A 15626-nucleotide genomic window follows, 5' to 3' on the forward strand; every position below is an offset into this window, starting at 1 on the left:
CTTGTGACTCTCAATCCCCACCTGCAGCCCCCTGCTATCCCCGCCCATGACTCCCCAGGCCCACAGCTCTGTCAGAGCCCCTCAATCCCGACCTGCAGCTAATGGTGGCATTAGGCACCTGCAATCTCACCGGCCAGATGTCAGCGGCTCTGTCTTGCTCAGTGCTGCCCTGGGCTCTGAATTGTGTCCTCTGCACAGCGTGACCTCGCACACACCATACATACTAGGTCACTGGTAGGGGCCCCAGAACTGAGCTGTATCAGCGTTACATAGCTGAGCTGTCAGAGGTGTGGGGTCCCCATGGGGCAGGTGGGGCAGGGCGTGCGCTGGCTGCAGAGCCGTGGGGCTGGATGCTGCAAATGGTCCTGAACACGCTGCCCTGAACTGTAAGTCTCACCTGCGGGCAGCTCCCTTGCAATCCCCCCCTCAGCTAGTCCTAATGCCCCCCCCATCTCCCATTGGCCCTTCAGCGATGATCCATCCCTATCCCAGCTTCCCCAACAGCCCCACTCAGCCCTCCCCCCGCAGCCTGCAGAGCCTTCACCCCCTGGGCACCTTCCATGGACCCCCAGAGCCCTAGCGCCTCTCAGGGACAGATCCTGTGCAGGGGGGAGTGAGAGGAAGCAAGGAGCCCAACCCCCATTCCAGCTCCTCCCACCTCCCCACCAGCTCATGGACCAGGCCCAGCCACATCCCTGAAGCTCCTGGCCGGATCCAGGCTAGTGGTGCCAGTCCCTCTAGTCACCCCAACCTTGATACTCTGTTCTTCACTCCGGCTGTGCTGGCTGGAATCTCTCCTGTGAGATCGTGGCATCCCTGATGGACCCATGGCTAATGGGGATATTTTGGTTTCTCTCCCCAGTCCGCATCACCCTGGAGCCAGTTTGGCAACACCCTGAAATCACCGTCTCTGGGGATGGCAGAAGAGTCTAACATGACCCCAGATCTCCATGGCTGGCTGGCTTATCTGGATCCCTGATAGCCCTGGGGGAGGAGGGGTTTGTGTCTAGGAATCATTATGCTTTAGGCCTTGTCTACACTGGCACTTTATAGCACTGCAACTTTCTCACTCAGGGGTGTGAAAAAACACCCCCTGAGCGCTGCAAGTTTCAGTGCCGTAAAGCATCAGTGTAGACAGCGCACCAGCGCTGGGAGCTACACCCCTCTTGGGGTTGGGTTTTTTACAGCGCTGGGAGAGCTCTCTCCTAGCGCTGGTGCCACAACTACACAGCCACGTTAAAGCGCTGCTGAGGCAGAACTTTAACATTGCTAGTAAAGACATACCTTTAAAGATGGGGTTTGCAGGGGGTACTGGGAGGTGGGGGACACACTGGACTGGGGGTTGGGGGTGCTGAGTGAGACTGTGAGGGACAGAGTGAGACAGGAGAGACTGGAGAGACCTCCCGAGGGGGGTGCTGGGCACTGGGGAGATCTGGGGGGCGGTATCACCCCAGGGAGGCTGACACTGTGATCTGGAACTGGGGTGTGACACTGAAAGTGGTTGGGGTGTATCTGGATCTAGAAGGGGGGAGACTCTCGTTCTATAGTGTCAGTACAATGGCCTTTTCCTGGAGATTCCTGTGGAAGGTTCTGAGACATTGCTCCCGTTCCTCAGCCCTGGTCACGCTGAGGGGAGGGACCAGGGAAAACCCCTCAGCATCTGCCCCCCCAGCGACTAGGATTTCCACAGAAATTAGGAGTTAGTGGGTCTGTTAGTCAGGGAGATCCCACAGCCTCTGCACAACCCCCTGCTCTCAGGGACAGGAAGGGGCAGGAAAAATCACAGAGCCACATGCAACCGAAGAAACAACCTCAGCACCTGGCCAGCACTCGGCCCTAGAGACAAGGAAGTGAAATAAAACAGCTCATGTGGGATACAATAAATCCAAAAGCATCTACCCACTGACCTGCTTCCCAAGTTGAGGATGGGGAATAAAACAGAGCAGGAGCATCCACAACTGCAAACAGCCCCCAAAGAGAAGGGGGAAAAGAAACATCAAAATCCTGAGGTCTGGATCCCTCCCATGGGGCAAAGGGAATCACACAGAGAAAAACGCTCAGAACTTGACTCCCGAGGGGTCTCTGCAGCTGACTCTTGTTCCAGGGATACCAGGGCCAGGAAATACGACAGGGGAATCAGACTCAAACGCAGACACCTGGGAAAGAACCTTGCCCCGCAGGGAATGTGGGGAAATGGCGACATGTCAGAAGTTTTCTCCCCCCTGAACTCAAAGGAAAACTGCAGCGATTCGTGGTAACACTTTGACCCAGACCCCCAGTTACATCGGAATGTGCTGATTGGAGAGAACTGTGTTAACGTGACTGTTAAATGTAGGAAATTCAATATAAATTGGTTGGGGGATGCAGGGAGGAAGGGTCTCGCAGTAGCGCTGAGTCACTCCCATCGCAGACACACACACACTGCTCCTGCCAGCCTCAGGCTGTGTGAGTGGGTGACAGGACTGGGCCCTCTGTGTATCAGACTGGGTTGTGAAATCCTCACACTGAGAAGCACCCCGAGGGCTGAACCCGCCCCCAACCACCGGAGCCCTCCCCTGGGCTCTAGCAGGGCTGGCTGGGCTCATGGGGCAGCAGGGACGATGGATGATGCTGCAGAAGCTTCTCATGGAAAAAGGACATGGGGAGGTTCAGACGCTGTTGGAAATTATAGCAAGGGGGCTGGGGTGCAGGAGGAGAACAGGCTGCCAGCTGCAGCGTTGTCAAGTCTCATGGTGTCACAGAGTGAGAATTTTTCATAATATTTTGGATAAAGATGGTGTGTGCCTCAGTTTCCCCCATGTGGTACATGGTTAACTAGGTGGGGGGAGGGGGAAGGGTGTTTGCTCTTTGCAGAGGCCCAGAGACACAGGTGTGACTGGTGCCCAGCTGCCTGCGCCTGGAGACTCTCAGAAGACAATGGCCGCTCCAATTGCCTGCTATTCGGCACCTAGCAACAAATGACCATGGATGGCCCCATCCACCTTGGGAAGCCAGCTGGGTGTGACCAGCCTGAGGATAAAGGATGGGGGAGGGGCCAGGTGGGGTTGTTAAATTTGGGCTGTTGAAGGCAGAGAGAAGCTCCTGGACTGGGACTAAAGAAGGGTCTGATGTCTCTGGAGTCTGGACTGACCCAGATAGATTATGCTGGAACTTTCGATTCTCTGTGTTAACTAACAACTTCCTACACTGTGTTCTAAACACCTAATAAACCCCCCGCTGTTACAATGCTGGCTGAGAGTCACTCCAGAGCCAGGGAGTCGGGGGTGCATTGCTTCCTTTTGGTGTGCAAGTCTCCCCCAGGTGTCCAGCTCAGACGGACTCACTGAGGGGAGCTCACAGCATGAAGCCAGGGGGGCTGAAAGCTCTGAGAATTGGTCCCAGGAGACTGTGAAGCCAAGTGGGTTACCCTACGGAGAGTGTAACCCTACATGGGCTGACACACTAAAAGGGACCTCCCAGGGACTGTTCCAGAGCACTAGACCTATGGATCCATGACACACGGTATTTGCTGTTTCCTTTAAAGACCCAGCTCCTGGGATTGTGGGAGAATCTCAGTTTTGGTTTAAAGCAAATAAAAAGTAAGTTTCTAGCCTGTGGTGTGGAGCTGTAAAGTGTGACCCCAATGACCCTGTGCACCGTGTCTGGCTTTACTGCTGGGTGTGCTGCATTTAAACCCTAGTGTCTGGCTGTTGGTTTAGTGCAGGTTGTGATGGGACCCAGCAGCGAATGGGGGGCAGGGAGCGCTGGGCACCGCTACCCACAAATGCTCGGTCCGCACTAGGTGAAAGGTGTGTGTGCGATGAGCCGGCTGGGATCAGACAGCGCTCTCAGCCTCAGATCCCAGTGGAGACAAGGCCGCCTGTGCCATGGGCATTTTAACTCCCTGTAGCTGTTGGAAGTGAACCCCAGGGAGGTGTTATGGTGTGAGAACACTGTTCTCCTGGTGTAGCCAGCACCCAAACCAGCCATTTCCACCCTGGCGCCGGGAGTTAGGGGAACAAATGAGAATCACTGGGTGTGATGGGTTTGGAGCTACCCTGTAATAACCTCTGAACATTGTTTGCTCTGTTTGTTGTGCAGGGGTCACTGCATGAACACAAGGGGTTAAGGGGTTAATTCGAGCCAGGGTTGGCTGCTCCCCCGCCCCCACCTCCTGGCAAAAACTGCAAGGGATAAGAGACACTGCAGAGCCAGCCACTGTGACATCCCCTTTGGCCCCCTGCTGAGCCACCCAGTGATGAACCAGGCTCAGGACCCAGGAGGGAACAGAGCCCTTGCACTGCACTGACAGACACCCGGAAGGACGGGGAGTGGGAGGCAGAGACTGTGGGGAGCAGACAGCCCCAGCCCCAGAGGTGAGGGCTTGGGGTAGGACAGGCTGCCTAGGTCTAGGGATGAGGTAGACCTACAAGGAGCTGTGTTACTGTTAAACCCTGTTCTCTGGCTGTGCCTGGCTCCTGCTGTTGAGATCAAACAAGACTGTGTAAGAAGCTCTTTGAGTCACTGCCGTCATGGCTGGTCACTGCTCCAGTGGGTGGAACTGCAGGTACCAAGTCCAGACCTGCTGGGGGTCAGCACGGCCAGTCCACGGGGGGCTGTAGCCCAGGGCTGGTCTGAGAGGGGAAGGCCTGAAGAGTCACTCAGCGAGGGAACAGAGGAGCAGCCAGCCCCGTAACTGACACAATATTTGTGCATTAGCCCGGCTAGAGCTGCCGGGAAAGGGGGATTCTTCTCCAGGTGATGCCCATACGCATTCCACTCTAGAGATGTGCGAACCCCACGCATGGTCACCAGAAATTTTTCCCTCAGTGGGACCTGTCAGGGCAGCTCGAGCACCCTCTGCTGCTGTGCGCTGTTAGCACTGGTATAAAGTGCCCAGCCGACCCCACGCCCCTCAGCTCCTTCTTACCACCTGAGACGGTTGCTGGAACCGCTCTCCTGGCATCTGCTAGTTCTCTCAGTGGCCTTTCTTGTTATTGTACATAGTGAGTCATAGTTCGTTTTAGCTCATGTGAGTTAATTTTAGTGACGTTTAGTAAATTAGTTATCGTGATTTAGCTTTAAGCCCTGCACCTCCTGCAACCAAGTTGTGCCCCTGAGCAACCTACATTCCAGCTGCTTGAGGTGCCTGGGAGAAGCTCATATTGGGGACCATTGACAGATCTGCAAGGACTTTAAGCCTAGCACAAAGAATTGTGAGGCCTGGCTCAAGTTCCTGTTCATGGAGGCGGCACTGAGACCGCATCTGAGTCAGGCTGGTCAGACTCAGCACCAAGTGCCTCGGTGTCAGTAAGGAGCGTTGCTACCGTACTGGAGTCCCGACACCAATCACCATCCCCAGTGCCTAGAAACAGGCATAAGAAACAGCCATCCGAAAGGGGGTAATTCCCGGCACTGAAGACAGCCAGGCATGGGGTTCAGAGTAGAGTACGTTCTGAGCCAAAGCACTCCTCTGCCTCGGTACTGCAGAAGCAGCACCTTTGACTCCAGCATCAAGACAACCACCATCAACTCTGGCACCAGAAGAGCCTTCTGTAACTGCAGCCCCGCGCAGTACCTCTACTATCTCAGTACTGGCCACCCTGGAGGCCTTTGCTATTGCCAGGGACCTTCTCTTGCTGTCAGTACCGGTACTGTCGACAGTTCAGGAGTTGGCATTATTGGTGCTGGTGGACAGGTGTGAACCCGCTGGGTCATTTCAATGTTCAGTACGGCGCCCTTCGGTGCTGTCAAAAGGGGAACCAGCTATGCTGGCCACTGTGCAAACCTCTCCCCCACTGCACCGGTCTCCAGCACTGGCGGGAATGGCACCCAATGATCACTGGACACACGCATCCTCTTCCAAGTCAGAGATCGGATTCTATTTCTCCTATCTGAGGAGCCGCTTTTGCTGCTACTCCTTTTCCACCCTTCCATGGACCCGGGCACAGGAGTAACATCAAGTGACCAGAAGATCACTGGAGACCTTCACTGTCCAATGGCCCTTTTGGAACCCCTGGGGTTTTCCTCCAGTTTCCAGGCACTCCTATTTGGTCACCTCGGAAAGAAGGGCGGCACCGTCCCATCAGGCGGCATCTGGTCCGGACTCTAGTACTGAGCCTGGTACTGAACTGCTGGAGCTGGCTAAAGAGGATTCTGCTAGTGCAGAAAGGAAGGAAGAGCATCCACAGCCGGTGCTGGCCTCCTCTTCCTCTTCCCTGATGAGGCAGCCTCGGGAGGGGGGGATGTTGCTTCCCCAGGATGACTGTAATGTACACCAGGAGTTGTTAAAGATTCATAGAATCATAGGACTGGAAGGTACCTCGAGAGGTCATCTAGTCCAGTCCCCTGCAGTCATGGCTGGACTAAGTATTAGACCATCCCTGACAGCTGTTTCTCTAACTTGCTCTTAAAAATCTCCAGTGATGGAGATTTCACAAACTCCCTAGGCAAGTTATTCCAGTGCTTAACCACCCTGACAGGAAATTTTTCCTAATGTCCAACCTAAACCGCCTTTGCTGCAATTTAAGCCCATTGCTTCTTGTCCTATCCTCAGAGGTTAAGAAGAACAATTTTTCCCTCCTCCCTGTAACAACCTTTTATGTACTTGAAAACTGTTATCATGTCCCCTCTCAGTCTTCTCTTCTCCAGACTAAACAAACCCAATTTTTTCAATCTTCCCTCATAGGTCATTTTTTCTAGACCTTTAATCATTTTTGTTGCTCTTCTGTGGACTTTCTCCAATTTGACCACATCTTTCCTGAAATGTGGCACCCAGAACTGGACACAATACTCCAGTTGAGGCCTATTCAGCGCAGAGTAGAGCAGAAGAATTACTTCTTGTGTCTTGCTTACAATACTCCTGCTAATACATCCCAGAAAGATATTTGCTTTTTTTGCAAGTGTTATACTGTTGACTCATATTTAGCTTGTGATCCACTATGACCCCCAGATCCCTTTCCACAGTACTCCTTCCTAGACAGTCATTTCCCATTTTGTAGGTGTGCAACTGATTGTTCCTTCCTAAGTGAAATACTTTGCATTTGTCCTTATTGAATTTTATCCTATTTACTTCAGACCATTTCTCCAGTTTGTCCAGATCATTTTGAATTTTAATCTTATCCTCCAAAGCACTTGCAACCCGTCCCAGCTTGGTATCGTCCGCAAACTTTATATATGTACTCTCTATGCCATTATCTAAATCATTGATGAAGATATTGAACAGAACCAGAACCAGAACTGATCCCTGCAGGACCCCACTCGATATGCCCTTCCAGCTTGACTGTGAACAACAGATAACTACTCTGTGGGGACGGTTTTCCAACCAATTTTGCACCCACCTTATAGTAGTTCCATCTAGGTTGTATTTCCCTAGTTTATTTATGAGAAAGTCATAAGAAGAGGGTAGCCTTAAATCTAGGCATACAGAAGGAGGTAGTGAAGGAGTCCTCTCACAGCCTAGTCAATACTTGAGCCACTGCCCTTCAAAAGTTCCTCTGCCTCTCAATGACACCATTATGGACCCAATTAAGACTTTGACGGAGCTCCCCGTGTCTCTTCCTCCGACTTCAAGTACTTTGTTCCTGCCCAGGGTTATGAGTTCCTTTACACCCCCTTTTCTCCCCCCAGGATACCTGGTGGTATTCGTTGCCCATGAGAGAGAAAGACAGGGTCTTCCCTGTGCAACCCCAAAATCAATGGCCTCAAATAAATTAGACTCATTCAGTAGGACACAAAGTGGGCGCTTTATACCAGCACTATGAGCGTGCGGCAGCAGAGAGCATTCGAGCTGCCCCGCTGGGTGCCATTGAGGGAAAATTTTCCAGCAACTGTGCTGGGGGTGCGTATACACTTGGAGTGGAATGGACACATGCAACACATCTCGAAGAACAGCAGTTACAAGTGGTAGGTAACTTGTATTCAGGGTGTGGGGCACAGGCCAGGCTGGGGGATGGGTTTACTTTCCTAAAGTCCACAAAACACCTCGTGGTTTTATCCTTTCTAGATGCCACCACAACAGGAGACATCCAGGGGCTTTTAGTCTGAGCCCAGTGAGACTCTCTCACTTTCCCGCACTCTGTGAGGGCGGCTATGTCACTGCTGAGAATCACGGCTCCTGGGCTTCAGAGCCAGGATCCCCTGGAGAATGTCAGAGACAGAGAGAACAAACCACAGAGACACCGGCTGGGCCAGAAATATCACAGTATGAGATGAGAGGTTCTTCAATCCCACATCACAGCCTGCGACTCACACCCGCCCCGCTGGGCTGCTAGCTCGTGGTCAGGCCGGGGAGAGCTCACTGCAGAGCCGGGGAAGAGGCATCTGCACAGGATACTCTGCAGATGCTCAGGGTGCTGACGGTTCATCCTGCAAGTGCAGCCAGACTGTGTGTGCAGAGAGTCACTGCTCATGGCACCGACTCTCCTCTCCCTTCCCTCTTTTGAGCAGCAGCCGGTCGCTCTCTAGTCCCACAATATTTGGCTCCATCAATATCCCCTGCAGGGCAGGGAGACGAGTCTAATTCTGCCCTGACTGCCCGGGGGGTTGGGCTGGGGAAGGGAGGCAGGATTCAGCCCGGGGTCCAGGCGCAGCAGGTAGAGGACACTCTGAGATCAATGAAGCCCCTGCAGCCTATTTCCCAGCCTGTGTCTCTGACACTTGCCCTGTGTTTTCGGGCCCATCCCAGCCAGGCTCTCCCCACACTGGGACACAAACAGCCCCTGTGCACTGGCTTCCAGAGCCAGAAGGGATGTTAGCTCAGCCAGTCTGACTCCTGGACAGCCCAGAGACTCCCCACAGCCCCCTGCATTGAGCCAATAGCTCGTGTGGGACCAAAACCTCTCCCAGGAAGGCTCCAGCCTGGCTGAATTCCCCCCCTCCCCCCGGGTGATTTGTCCCAGAGTTAGTCACTTGCATGGACAGAAATTGGCCTCTCGGTTCTCACTGGGACTTGTCTGGCGTCAGCTGGGCCCAGGCTCCCCAAGGCTCAGCCTGTTCCCTGCGTTAGAGGGGGGAGGGATGTGATGGGGAGGGTTTGTGGGAGGTGGGAGCTTTGGGTGAATAGCCCCAAGTCACTGGAGCCCTGGGCTGTGGGCTCAGCTCTGACGTAGCATTGTCAGCCCTAGAGCTCAGAGCCCATCACCAACAGGGTCTGGACAGGTGGGGACTGGCTGCCCCAAGCGCCCCTGCAAGGAGCGGCAGAGGGGGACAAAGCCCAGCTCCCCTAACGGCTGGGGACTGCACAGCACTGCCTCCCCACAGTCAGCAGCGTGTGGCCCCGAGGTGATGGCTGAGAGCTCCTCAGGTAACACATGGCCACAGCTGCAGTCCCGGCAGTGACCTCCCAGCGTCCGTGCAGGGCACGGCTCACACACGAGGGCAGGCGGCTGGGGGCTGTCTGGCCCCGCTCTGCATGGAGAAGGAGCTGCCCTTTCTCAACTGCTCCAGGTCCTTCAGCATGTAGGGCCAGATTCAGGAGCCCAGCGATGCAGACGGGCCCCTCGTGCGACTGGCAAGAGTGCTCAAGGGAGTGAGGTGCCTAACTCTCATTGGTTGCCAACAGGAGTCGTGCGCCCGGCCTACCTAGGAGCTCTAGGGAATACCACTAGGCACCTGGCTGCAGCGCTCGGTGCCTAAATACCTTTGTCACGCTGGCCCCTGGGGTAAAGAGAGGCAGTGTGGCCTAGTGGACAGAGCACTGGCCTGGAAATCAGGAGTCCTGGCTTCTGTTCCTGGCTCTGCCCTCCTGGGTGACCTCAGGCCATTCATGTCCCCACCTTCCCGTGCCTGTTTCTCCACCTGTTTCCCTCCTGCCTAAAGCACTTTGAGCTCTATGGATGGGCGAGGTGTGGTTAATGTTAAACCCTCAAGCCAGGCTAGGCCTGTGCTCCCCTCTGTTACTAAATCAGGGGAGGGTTTTTACAGGTGCAGTTGACGTGTGTTTGATTCTCAGGCTTCCGGCATTAAATAAAGATGCTGTGGCCAGGGTGGACAGGAAACGGGGAGTGGTGACACTCAGGTGTGAGGACAGGACTGGGCAGAGCAGAGAGGGGCCGTGGTGTCCCTGCTGCCTCAGCCATACGGCCCTTATGGGGGCTCAGAGCAGCGACAGCATCTGGGTTCACAATTTAGCCCTGAGAGGCTGGCAGAGACACTGAACAGGGAGAGGGTCCTTCCACCCTGAGCCCTGGGGGAGACGGGGGCAGAGGGGGCAGGTCGGAGCAGGGAGCGACTGCAGATTGTCTCCACCCGATCCTATCAGGAGCAGTCATTGCTGGGCCATTTCCATCTTTCTCGGCTCCCCTACCACCCCGATGATCCTGTCTCTGTGCCTCTTGCTGCCCGGTAAGTATGTGGGAAGTCGGTGCTAATTCACAGCAGGTTGGGAGGAAACAGAACCAAGGGCAGCCCCTGGCCCAGGGAGTCGGCAAATCCCCTTTAGTGGCAGAGAGGGTTGCTCTGTTGCGATGTTCGAGGGAGTGGGACTGTCCCAAACCAGCACAGGGCCAGCGCTCGGTGCTGGGGATGGGCTGGGGCTAGCAGTCGGTACAGGCTGGGGTTACAGTCACAGCTTCACGGAGTTTAAGGCCAGGAGGGACCATTTGCCCATCCAGTCTGACCCCCTGATAGCCCAGAGCAGAGAACTTCCCCCAGCTCCCCTGCACTGAGCCCAGTCACTTGTGTTTGACTAAAGCATCCCCCGGAAAGGGCTCCGGCCTGGCTGTGACTCCCCCACTTCCCTGGGGAGCTGGCACCGGGGGTTAATCCCCTGCATGGGGAGAAACTGCTGCCTCCTTTCTCACTGGAGTTTGCCCAGATTCAGCGTCCAGCCCTTGGGCCTTATTCTGCCTGTCTCTGCTGCACTGAAGAGCCCATTAGACACCGTGACCAGCCCAGCTGTCTGACCAGCTACACACAGTTCTGGGTCTGGGTCTGGGGCTCGGGTCTGACTCGTTATAGGGCCAGGCCCAAGGCACACAGCTTGGATCCAACCCCAGATCTGTGTTTTCAGGAGGGGTTGGGATCGAGGGTTCTGCTTTGGGCCTGTGTCTCAAACGTCCCTATCAAGTCTGGGCCCAACTCTCTGTCTGTCCGTAGGATGTTTCCTGCTGGAGGTTCTGCTGGGGAAGTGAGGGGCTAAGCTCAGTTATCGGGGCTGGGGATGAGCGTAGGCACTGCCAGGCTGTTAGCAGAGCCCTGTCAGAGACACTCAGCACTGATCCCCTGGGGGCATGGGAACCCTCCACAGGGAACCTGAGGGTGGGGGGGGACAGGGCTCTGCACAATGCCTGGCACAGACTCATGAAGCAGGCGGGGGTGCCCCTGGTGGGACGGGTGGGGCAGTAACAGGGTCCTGTGCTCATGCAGGGAGCAAAGACCCCATCAGCTATTCAGGGCATCTCACAGCAGGAGAGATTCTAGCCCCGCACTGAACACATCACCTTTCTGTTCCCAGCGCTGAGTCCCAGCAGCCAGGAGATCGGCTCAGCTCCCGGTGAGTCCATCTGTCTGTCTGTCCCCAATCTACCGAGGGCCTTTACTCCTCCCTTTCCAGGCCTCCAGCCACCACCTCTGGGCCACTCCCTGCTCAGTGCGGTGCCAGCGGCAATGGCACAGGAAAGCGGATGGGGCTGTGTGAGATCTGAGTGGGGCGTGCAGGTCTCCCAGCTGACCCCTTCCTGCTCCAATGCCTCTCTCCTGTGACCGGGCCAGTGTGACACGCGGGTAAGAAGAGAGTCACATCCACGGCCTGTCCCACCCCCTGGGAAGCAGAGAACGCCACGGCTCTGACCCCAAGGGATTTACCTTCCCATGGCACCAGCTCCCAGCCCCTCCTGGCCGCAGGGCTGTCTCTGGAGCTCCCCCCCCCCGACACACACACACACACATGGATGCAGCCTGCGCCTTGTCCTTAAATATCAGCAGCACCATTAACAGTCAGCACTAGGTGGGCAGGCAGCATTCGAGAGGGAACGACCAGAAGGAACCATTAGGTCACCCAGGCTGAGCTCCCATATGACCCGAGCCAGTGAGCTGTGCCCAGCAGGGTCTGGCTCAGCTGGGATGTGGTTTTTTGTCGGTGGCCGCGTTTCTTTGCTGGATACCTGGGCAGTAGGGGCAGGCGATGCTGCCAGCCAAGGCAGCAGCAGGCGGCACTGCTAGGGCAGGGAAGTTGGTGGGCAGATATTGACCTATCCAGTGGCAGCAGCAATTCCCCTGCCAGTTCAGAGCTGGGTCCCATCACCCTGGCAATTCCCAGGGAAGGGGGACCTGCTCCCTGCTGCTGCTGCGGAACCTTCCATTAGCCTGGGCCTGGAATTGCCCTTGTGCCAGCTGGGGACTGTGGGGCGGGAGGGGAACAAGGACAGGGAGGATGTTAGACAGATGTTAGAGGGGTTAGGGTCTGGACACAGCTCCTTGGCTGTTGGCTGACGAGCTCCACGGGGCAGTGACTGTCCTTCACCACATGGGCTGTGGGGGCAGGACGAGGTGTTGGCCAGGCCCTAGACAACCCCCAACAGCCAGGGGCCAACCTCACTGAGGGGTCACCTCTCTCCCGGCTGTACTGCCCCAGCTGGGTCAGCGGGGTGCCAATGCTTGGGCCCCTTGTACTAGGAGAGTGCACAGTGCCAGACAATGAGAGCCCAGCCTGGCTGAGCTCTTAGGCTCTTGCACAACGTAAATGATCCTGGGGAATGAAACCAGAGAGAGCTTGTCCCCCTGTCTGCCCAGCTGGGCTGGAATCAGAGCCACTATCCAAGACGTGGCACAAACCCACAAGCCATTTACCTTCTGCCCCACCCACAGCACCGGGCACCACCGACAACCCCACTGACAGCTCTGACCCATTCCCCTTCCCAGGCGCTCTCCCTGCCCCCATCCGCTACCGGAGACGGACATTCGCCTGGCCAGGGGACTTCGTGCGGCTCCAGTGCTCCGTGTTCTCCCGGACCCCAGCCACCCGCATCGTCTTCTGTAAGGACGGGGAGGAAGTTTCATCTCAGACAGGCTTAGTGGGAAACTCACCTACGACTATGACCATGTGGTGTCCAGGCACAGCCCCGGGAATTACTCCTGTGCGTACGAGATCAAGGACAGCGACAACCAGTTGACCAAATCCCAGCTCAGCCCTGCCAAGCACCTCAGCATCACCGGTAAGGCGTGTGTGTGTGTGTGTGTCTGTGTGTGTGACCATATCAGCTCAGCCCTGCTCAGCATCCTGGGAAGGTGAGTGGGGGTCAATGGCAGAGCAAAGACGGGGCTTTCGAAAGGGTACGGTCAGAAGAGAAAATTAGCTCACCCAGGCTGAGCTCCCATATGACCCGGGCCAGGAAGCCGCGCCCAGTGACCCTGCATCCAGCCCAGCAGGGGCTGGCCAAGCCAGGAGGCAGCTTTTCAGTCATGGCTGCCTGTCTTTTCTGGCTGCCTGAGCCGCAGGGGCAGGGGATGCTGCCAGCCAAGGCAGTAGCATTGGGGTGGGGAAGGTGTTGGGCAGATATTGACCTGCCCAGCGGCAGCAGCAATTGCCCTGCGAGTTCAGAGCTGGGTCCCATCACCCTGGTGATTCCTGGGAAAGGGGGATCCACTCCCTGCTGCTGCTCCAGGGCCTTTCCTTAGCCTGGGCCTGGAATTGCCCTTGGTGCCCCCTATGCCAGCTGGGGGGCAGGAGGGGCACAAGGACAGGGAGGATGTTAGAGCAGATGTCAGAGGGAATAGGGACAGGACACAGCTCCTTGGCTGTTGGCTGACGAGCTCCATGAGGCAACAACTGGCCTTCGCTCCATGGGCTATCGGGGTAGGCCGAGGTGTGGACCATGCCCTAGACAGCCCCCAATGGCCAGTGGCCGCCCTTTCTGAGGGGTCACTTCTCTCCTGGCCGTACTGCCCCAGCTGGGTCAGCAGGGTGCCTGTGCTAGGGCCCCTGGTTCTAGGAGAGTGTGCAGTGCCAGACAATAGGAGCCCAGCCCAGCCGAGCCCTTACGCTCTTACGTAACCCAAAAGATACCGAGTAATAAACGTCCTGGGCACTGGAGACAGCTCGTCCCCCGATCTACCCAGCTGGGCTGGAATCAGAACCTCCATCCCAGACGTGGCACAGACTCACCCACCATTGACTTCCGGTGCCACTAACAACGCCGAGTGCCACCATTGGCTCCATTCTCCATTCCAGGTGCTCTTCTTGCCCCCACCCTCTACCTGAGCCAGACGTCTGCCCACCCTGGGGACTCTGTGCAGCTCCAGTGCTCCGTGTTCTCCCTGGCTCCAGCCACACAAGTCGTCTTCTATAAGGACGGGGAGGAGGTTTCATCCCAGATGGGTTCGGAGGAGAAGGTCACCTATGACTATGACCATATGGTGTCCAGAGACAGCGCCGGGAACTACTCCTGTGCGTACGAGATCAAGGACAGTGACAACCAGGTGAACAGATTCCAGCTCAGCCCTGCCCAGCGCCTCAGCGTCACTGGTAAGGGGTGTGTGTGTGCATGTGCCCATATCCCAGCTCGGCCTTGCCCAGCAACTCAGCATGGTGGCAAAGGGGTGGTGAACAGACAATTAAGTAACAAACACCTGAAAATCTTAAAGCTAAAAATCATCCATTTTCAAAATCTGAAATGAAAAATTTCTAACAAAGCATCTTTGTTTAAAATTTGTCACAGGGAAACCCTCCTCCCTCCCTACTTTTCACTCAGCTCCGCTCAGATGGCCCAGTCCAGATAGGTTGCGAACAAAGATATCGTAGAAATGTCAGGCTGGAAGGGACTTCAAGATGTCATCAAGTCCAGCCCCTGCACTGAGACAGGACCAAATAAACCTAGACTGTCCCTGACAGGGGGTTTGTCCAACCTGTCCTTAATAACCTCTGAAGATGAGGTTATTGGAAGCTGTTCCAGTGATTAACTACCATTATTGTTAGAAAGTTTTCCCCAACATCTAACCTAAATTTCCCTTGCTTCAGATTAAGCCCATTACTTCCTGTCCTACCTTCAGTGGACATGGAGAACAATTGATCCCCGTCCTCTTTATGGGCCTGGAGTGGGACCATGGTCTGTCTCTGGTCTCCTACATATTTATTGCCTAGGTAGTGACTCCAGCAGTGTCATAGAGTCATAGAGTCATAGACTTTAAGGTCAGAAGGGACCATTATGATCGTCTAGTCTGACCTCCTGCACAATGCAGGCCACAGAATCTCTGCCACCCACTCCTGTAACAAATCCCTAACCTATGTCGGAGCTATTGAAGTCCTCAAATCGTGGTTTAAAGACTTCAAAGTGCAGAGAATCCTCCAGTAAGTGATCCGTACCTCACGCTGCAGAGGAAGGCGAAAACCCCCCAGGGCCTCTGCCAATCTGCCCTGGAGGAAAATCCCTTCCCAACCCCCAAATATGGTGATCAGCTAAATCCTGAGCATGTGGGCAAGACTCACCAGCCAGACACCCAGGAAAGAATTCTCTGTAGTAACTCAGATCCCACCCCATCTAACATCCCATCACAAGCCATTGGGCATATTTGCTGCTAATAGTCAAAGATCAATTAATTGCCAAAATTAGGCTATCCCATCATACCATCCCCTCCATAAATGTATCAAGCTCAGTCTTGAAGCCAGATACGTCTTTTGCCCCCACTGCTCCCCTTGGAAGGCTGTTCCA

General features: G+C 55.4%; 1 pseudogene; it reads left to right on the forward strand.

The window, feature by feature from the left end:
* LOC113408067 overlaps positions 1-15626 on the forward strand; it is a 79254-nt pseudogene that overhangs the window by 27293 nt on the left and 36335 nt on the right.

The sequence above is a fragment of the Terrapene carolina genome, unplaced genomic scaffold (assembly GCF_002925995.2).
Source record: "Terrapene carolina triunguis isolate 2854851 unplaced genomic scaffold, T_m_triunguis-2.0 Scaffold720, whole genome shotgun sequence".
Lineage (NCBI taxonomy): Eukaryota > Metazoa > Chordata > Testudines > Emydidae > Terrapene > Terrapene triunguis.